This window comes from Gossypium hirsutum, unplaced genomic scaffold (assembly GCF_007990345.1).
Source record: "Gossypium hirsutum isolate 1008001.06 unplaced genomic scaffold, Gossypium_hirsutum_v2.1 scaffold_204, whole genome shotgun sequence".
NCBI lineage: Eukaryota > Viridiplantae > Streptophyta > Magnoliopsida > Malvales > Malvaceae > Gossypium > Gossypium hirsutum.
This window is the reverse complement of record NW_024402875.1, coordinates 24804-32500: the sequence shown is the minus strand read 5'-3', so window position 1 is coordinate 32500 and position 7697 is coordinate 24804. Positions and strand designations below refer to the sequence as shown.

General features: G+C 32.6%; 1 long non-coding RNA gene across 3 annotated transcripts; it reads right to left on the bottom strand.

Moving 5' to 3' along the window:
• Positions 1 to 141: 141 nt before the first annotated feature.
• Positions 142 to 7414, bottom strand: LOC121226480 (uncharacterized). Of its 3 annotated transcripts, XR_005924279.1 has the most exons (6): positions 6801 to 7407; positions 5475 to 5559; positions 5303 to 5393; positions 4779 to 4971; positions 2611 to 3488; positions 142 to 1238 (listed from the first exon to the last, which is right to left on the bottom strand). It is a non-coding gene; the product is annotated as an uncharacterized lncRNA (long non-coding RNA). The 3 variants fall into 3 exon arrangements; XR_005924282.1 differs by having other exon boundaries at positions 3423 to 3488; positions 5303 to 5559; positions 6801 to 7414; XR_005924280.1 differs by having other exon boundaries at positions 5303 to 5559; positions 6801 to 7408.
• Between the last annotated feature and the right edge of the window lie 283 nt (positions 7415 to 7697).

The window sequence follows — 7697 nt, the reverse complement described above, 5'->3', positions numbered from 1 at the left end:
ATCAGTAATTATTTAAAAAACCAAAAGAAAAAACATTATTTTTTAAAAGAATGAAATTTTAACGGAGAGAAACTTTGGGTTTTTATTTTACAGCATATTAATATTATAATATTTTTATTTATTTTATTTTAATCTTAGGAAGGCAGAAAATATTAATATTATAAAAACATATCATTGATTTGTTTTATATAAGTTGTGTAGGCCCATTCACTCTAAACGGTGGATTTTTAATCTAATTATTCAATCAACGGTCCATTAACGTTCTATATATTTAATAGATAATAAAACTTAAATTTAGAAACAAACCCACAATCACACACCTACGAGAACAGGGAACCTATCCCACGAGACCAATACTAGACCACAAAAACACAGAGAAGTTAGGCGGAACACGATGATGAATCACAAAATAAAAAACGAACGCCGATACAAAAGCCCACTACAAAACGCCAAAATAGGCCTACTATTCTAAGTCCAATAACCCATTAATCCAAAACAAAAGCAGTACACAGAATTTAACACTGAAACGAAAGTCCCAATAACCCCAGCCCAACAATATTCAGCTAAGCACAAAATATAATGTAAGAACCGTAACGCGAAACAAAAAAAAAATACAACAGAGGGAAACACAGAACTCAAAAATTAAAAAACATAAAACAAGTTTAGGTAAGTGACAAAAACCCACAAAAAATAGATGTAAAAAGGCAAAGAAGAAGGATTTATATTTATTAAAAACCAAAATCACTGACAAATAAAACCTACTGGACAAATTTAATAGACTTTTTTACATTTTCCAAAGTGAATGTTTTGCAAAGAAAACTAATAGATAATAAAATATTCAAATCATTCTTAATTATGTGACATGCATAATACAAAAAAATTTTATTAAAAAAACCTAAAAAATTTAAATTACAATAAAGTCGTTTAAATTTATTTAATTTTAAAACAGTTGTTTCAAAATTAAACAGTTATGATCAAAAATATTTTACCAATCTTTTTAAAATTAAATACTATCGTAAGAAAACCGGACATAAAAACAACACAAACCCATCCCAAAAAACCCTACCCAAAATACTAAAAAATAAAAACAGAACCAAAGCTGTGGCCCGAGCAAAAGAATGGATCACAAACAAGCATGCAAAAAGAGAACACAAAGATTTAGAGACTTTCACAATTGAAGCAACTTACAGTGCATTTGCAAAAAGGGTCAGACTCCCATCACTCCTTAACCGAAAACCCTGGCAAAAGTCCACTGAAAATATTAGTAGAAAGAAGCATAGATTTGAAACTAAAAACAGAGATGAAAAGGAAAGAGACAAATACATATTCATCCCTGAAATCAATATCCGATGAATTAGGGGATTTCAAAAATCACAAATAACAGAAACGGCAAACAAAACTTGGGATTTCTCTCATGAAAAGCCTGTACCTAGTGTACCATCTTTGTGTGTATGAAGAAAGAAAGGACAAGAAATGAGGCTGGGAGAAAGAGAACAGGAGAGAAGGGAAATATTTGAAAACAAGGGAAAAACAGTAGTTGATAAAGGAGAAGGAACGTTAGAAATAAGGGAAAAACAGGAGAGAATAAAGGAATAAGGAACGTGATCCATAGTTTCAAATACTGAAAGAAATAGACTTTCTCTAAAGCTGAAAATCAAAATCTCTGACAAAAGTACACAGGAAACAAACAAAAAGAATAAACAGAACGAGATCAATAGATTTGTAACACGGAACAAAACAGTGATGTCTACGAAACAGTGATTCTCTAAAGGTGAAAACCAAAAACCATGACAAAGACACTCTGAAAATAGAAGTAAAAAGAAGCATATATCTGAAACTAAAACAGGAATGTAAAAAGCGACGGTAGGATTAACAATAAAATAGCCATGGACGAATGGAAAGACAGGAGACCAGAGACCGAAAGAAAACATCCATTTTTCTAAAAAGAAAGTGGAGATGAATGAGACGGAATGAGCCAATGTTTTCAAAAATTCCAATACCGTAAGCGGTTTCAACTTCTATTTATTATAGATTTTGCACCTGCAAAAGAGATAGAAAGGAATCCATGAATGTGTACTTCTTGCTGCTACAGGGCAAGAAAGATACAAATTAAAGACAGTCATTTCTGGACAGGAAGAGTACTACATATTCCAAGGACAGATCTATCTCATTCAAGGATTTACAAGCACAGACCTCAGACCGATCGTTTAAACTAATTATTGTAGAGAATTATTTAATTAAAGTCATTCATGTGTGCCTATTTCCTGATGGTTGACTAAGCAATTCGGATACTGGTTTCACAGTACTTAAAATCTAGCCAATCAGAGATTTTTCTTATGCAGGACATCAGACTAGAAAGCAGTTTTTTATACACGAGACCAGTAGGCTATGTGGACAGTCATATTAGAATGAAAGCCAGCAGAAAAAGTTTAAAGCATTATTTAAGTGAGATAAAAAGGAGAGGAAAGAAGAGACTTTACTTTGGTCAGACCAAAGACTGCAAACCTGAACCAACAACACCCCAAACCCACACAGCTAAACACAACACTCCAAACCAGAGATGAAAAAAGCAAAAAGCAAAAAGACAAATGTTGAAGCAAAGATTCATACCTGAAATCTGTCTCGGATGAAGCAGTGGATTTCAAAAACCACAAAAAACGGTGCAGGGTGTGTGCTTTTTTTTTTGGCCTTTTGTTACCCAAAGCTAAAATAATGAGAGGAAAGAAATTGAAAAGTGACAGAGAGAGAGAACCGATAAAGAAATGGGAGGAGATTTGGATTGAAGAGATATATTTGAGGATTTGTTATGAAAACAGAATAAATGAGGAAGAAAAAGAAAACAAAAGAGGGAGACCAAGAGACAGAGAGATAGAAAGAAACGGATAATAAATGTGCATAGATTGAAGAGATATTTAATAAACGGCTAATAAATCAGTTTTGGGCCATTTTAACGGTCACTTAGTATTTTATTTTGATTCCCCCTTTAAGATATTAAAAACATTTAAGTCTCCTGTTTGACTTCCGGGAAAATGCAGGATGAACAGAATTTGCCAACTCACAGGTGAATCAGGAATTATTTAAAAAGAACAAGGACTAATGTCAAGTTTGATACAAATTTCCCTCGATTTTCCTCGATCAGAAACCAAAAAGAATAAAAAGAGATGAAGAAAAAACAAGATTTTTTTAAAGAATCAAAATTTATACCTTGAAAGAAACACTAGCACTACCTTGACTCACTCATTCGGAAGAAGCTACCGCTGATTCATGAATTCAAACCTTTTCTTTTCCTTTTTCGAGAGAGAGAAAGAAGCTAATGACAATGGATCTTGATTGTAAAATAAAATATTTAGAGGGGTAGAGAAATGTAGTTCCCTTTTCATGAATGTCAAGACAATGAGAGAACAGTGCAAGATATAACAAACCTGGTTGGCGTAACTGCTACCCATGTTCGCCCAAGCACGCACATAGTTTGGCTTCAAATCTAGTGCCTAAAGATCCAGACATAGACCAAAAGACTAAATTCAATAGTGCTGAAAATATGGCCACCACAGGTAAAGGGAAGTTTATCATCAAATAATTTTAAATGGACAATCTCAGTAACAGAGGCTAAACAAATCAAACTGCATATGCAAGATCTGAATGCATTAAAAAAGGCATTTTGAAAGAGATGATCAAGGGTATATGTAAATTGAGGAAGTGCATAATCAAATCATCTAAATTAACAAATAGCTTCAAAAATCAAATAACTAATTACATGGAGCTTAATAGAAGAGCTAGTCTATTTTCGAAGGTCCAACTAGGTGCAACATGTTATTTGGAGAATCTTTTTAGCAGCCTAAGGTTACAAAGATGGAGCAAGTAAATAATTCAACCCTATAAGAGAGCTCTATAACACACCAATGCATCACTTTACAATCGAAAGATAAGAAAGAAGAGAAACAGAGGAAAAGATGATGCAACCTAGGTGCAACATGTTATTTGGAGAATCTTTTTAGCAGCCTAAGGTTACAAAGATGGAGCAAGTAAATAATTCAACTCTATAAGAGAGCTCTATAACACACCAATGCATCACTTTACAATCGAAAGATAAGAAAGAAGAGAAATAGAGGAAAAGATGATGCAACCTATAAGAGTTTGACACACAGAAGATTAACATGTTGGGTTATCACATGTTTTGCATTTCTTTATGCCATCCTTTCAATTGATTAAGCACAAGCCAAGTCCTAGGCACACTTTTTTGTATAGAAGCGAGAAAGCCCCCTTGATTCAAGAAGCACAAATTTACATATTCACCTTAATTTACTCAAAAAAATGCTTTTTTTACATCTTGCACCTCAAATGGTTCAGGTAGTTACAGCACCCTTGCCGACATTGTCAACACCTTCATAATTCATTTTTTTTTATTCTGGCCTAACATGCAAAATAGTGACCAACACACCATACAAACTGATTCTTAGTAAAATCCTAGTACTCATATATTTTGAATTTCACACATTACAGGTGCTCCAACTTAGTAAAGAGAACCCCAAAATTTTAGGATAGGGAAAATAAATTTTTAATTATAAAAAAAGTAATTATGAAATTAACATATAAGATGGTATACAGATAAGACACCACCATTCAAGGGGACAGATGCTCCAACTTAGTAAAGAGAACCCCAAAATTTTAGGATAGGGAAAATAAATTTTTAATTATAAAAAAAGTAATTATGAAATTAACATATCAGATGGTATACAGATAAGACACCACCATTCAAGGGGGAATCATGAAGAAGCTACCTGTTGATAAGGTATGTTGCACCAGGCTTGTTCCAAAGAGAATAATCATTAGGTTTAAGTTTCAAAACAGTTTTGAAAGATGCAATGGCCTTATCATATTCTCCCGACAAATTATACTGAACACCAAGGACAATGTGTACATCAGCATCCTCAGGAGACATCTGACCAACTTCATTGAATAATCTAGCAACCTCTATGGCAGAAAACACTTCGATTAACACCAGAATATAACAATAACATTTCCAAAATGTAATGTTAGGGATAAGCTTCTAGTAATCTTAAGGAAATTTATATCCTGTCACCGTATGTAAAACTCTAAGTCCAAAATATAATCACTGCAGTCATGGAAACCATATGCAAAAAAGACACTCTTGTAATCACAGCATTCACAACATAAGCAAACTATCCCACAGTAACATTAGAGGAAGCAGCTTACACTCAAACCAAGATTGCAATATCAAGGCATTGTTCCAAAAGACAAAAACCAACCAAAAAAACAAAGAATTATCCCCTAGTGTACTTACATCAGCATAATACACAGAATCAGCAAGCTCCGGTGGCGCAAGAGTACCATACTTTGGGTGAGATACTTTAAAGCAATAGTCTGCTCCAATTCTGAACTTTCAAACAGTATTATTTGTTTGACACTCCAAAATTTTAATCTCATCTTGATTAAAGCAATAAGCTTTCACTAACCATTTGTATGACTCACACCAAGAGCATGAAGTACTTCCAGATTGGTAGGATCGGCTTCCTGAGCACGCATCATTGCTGCAATAGCCTGTACAGAGATATCTAATCAGTGAATTACATTTTGTCTACAAAGTCAAATATATGGACCCCAGTAAAGACCACGTAAAACTGCAGATGCATTAATCAAGAATAACAGAAGTACAAAAAGGTCTTGCATAATCCATGTAAGTCTCAAGATTATGGCAAGCAGACACATTAATCATCCAAAACAATTTGCAATAAATGTGAAACATTACACTTCATAGGCTTGATATAGACATAGTTTAAGATGGAACCTTATCCATTCAAATTATTTTTAATTAAGCCAAAAAGGTTTTGACATGGTTCAAGAATAAATAGAAGCGGATGATAAGTGAAATGTAATGCACTACTAGTTCATGTGACAACAAATGATAATAGCTTAGATCCAGAACATTAGCAGCCAGGCAAAGACTGCGGCCTTAGATCTGGTACTCTGACTGAAGCCTCAGGCCACTAAGATAAACATGATATCAATCATATTGCAAACTTCAATGTTTAAACGAAAAATAGCTCCTTCTATCCCTTTTCAGTAAAAGTTTTCATATATAAGAAATGAACATTGCATGGTACACCAAAGTGGCTATATCAAACCAGCAAATGCAAACACAAAATGCAGCCGTACAAGAAAACAGATCCTTTGTGTTCAAAAGGTTTTCTTGCTTGCTAAATCAATAGGTTGTTCTCTTTCCTAAAATATGATAGTATTCACAGGGCATTAGACATGATTCAAAATTATTTAGATTCAGGTGGAATAGAAAGGTAAAAGGTTAATATGTGTATGAGTGTGAATGTGTTGATTTGCTGAATGGATGAAAAGGAATCGGTATGTTTAAGCTAGCATAAAGTTGTATAATTTCGACAATCATGGATGAAAAGGAATCGGTATGTTTAAGCTTGGGGAATCCGTGATGCATTGTACAATAATCGACCTTGCGAACAAACCAGATTATTAGAAAACCAAAATACAATTACTACTGCTTTGACAGTCAATATTATACGATATCAAATAAATGAAATATGGGTTTCAGGTTAAACTGGCATATAATCTTGTTTAACCCGTACATTTAACAGAATTTTAACAATTTATACAAAGGCACAATTGCTTAAACAATATGGGTATCAGGTTAAACTGGCGACTAATCCCCATTCATCTCAAGTTTTAGGGCATTAAAGAATGAATTTAAGCTATGGGAGAGTGCATAAGAACACTAAAATTGAGAAGAAAAGATATTGGGATAAGAACATTACCGTGCAATACGATGAAAGGAATAGCGTGTCTATTTGGGATAAGAATCAATGTAACATAGAATATGAATAATAAAGTATTGACTATAAAAGAGACGCCATGACTGGTGAAATCTTGCAGAACCAGAATTTCTTTCTTTTTCAAAGCATCCAACAAGAACAACCACACCGACATCCATAGATTTGAAAAGACGAACCGAAACAATATTTCCTAGGGCTGAAAACCCAAAATCTATGGATGAAGCAAGTGATTCCAATATCACAATAAAAAAAATTAAAAATAAAAAGCAGAAACGATTGAGAAGGAAGAGATGAAAATGGATTAGAGAGGAAAATTTTGAAGAGAAAGAGATGGTAAAGAAATGGAAAGGAAGGGGATTTGAAAAGACTGATGAAAACGGGCAGAAGGAATCTTCTCCTGCCAACGGTAACTATTGCTATTTAATACACTCATTTAATAAAGTGATAATTGAGTTATTTACTTTTCAAAATTTCATTTAATACACTTTTATATTCTCAATGTCTAAATATATTTATTTTTAAGATAATACTATTTACTATATCAAATATATAAAGAATTAAAAAATATAATTAAAATCTGGTAGTTTAATGATGTTAAATGTAGTGACTAACAAAGATAAATTTAAAATTTGAGGTGGTTTTTGGGCATTTCAAACTAAGAAATGTTAAGTTTTTTATTACCTATATATTTTTAATATAACTATTTTAAACTTTTCTAGCAATTCATAAATAATTTTATTGTTAGAAAATTTAATAAAATATATATCTAAAAATATAAAGGATAATATAAATTTACTATTTATAAATTTTAAATTGAAATATATTATTTAATTGATGATTAGAGTTATCTACGTATTAAATTAGATCAGACTTCATAAA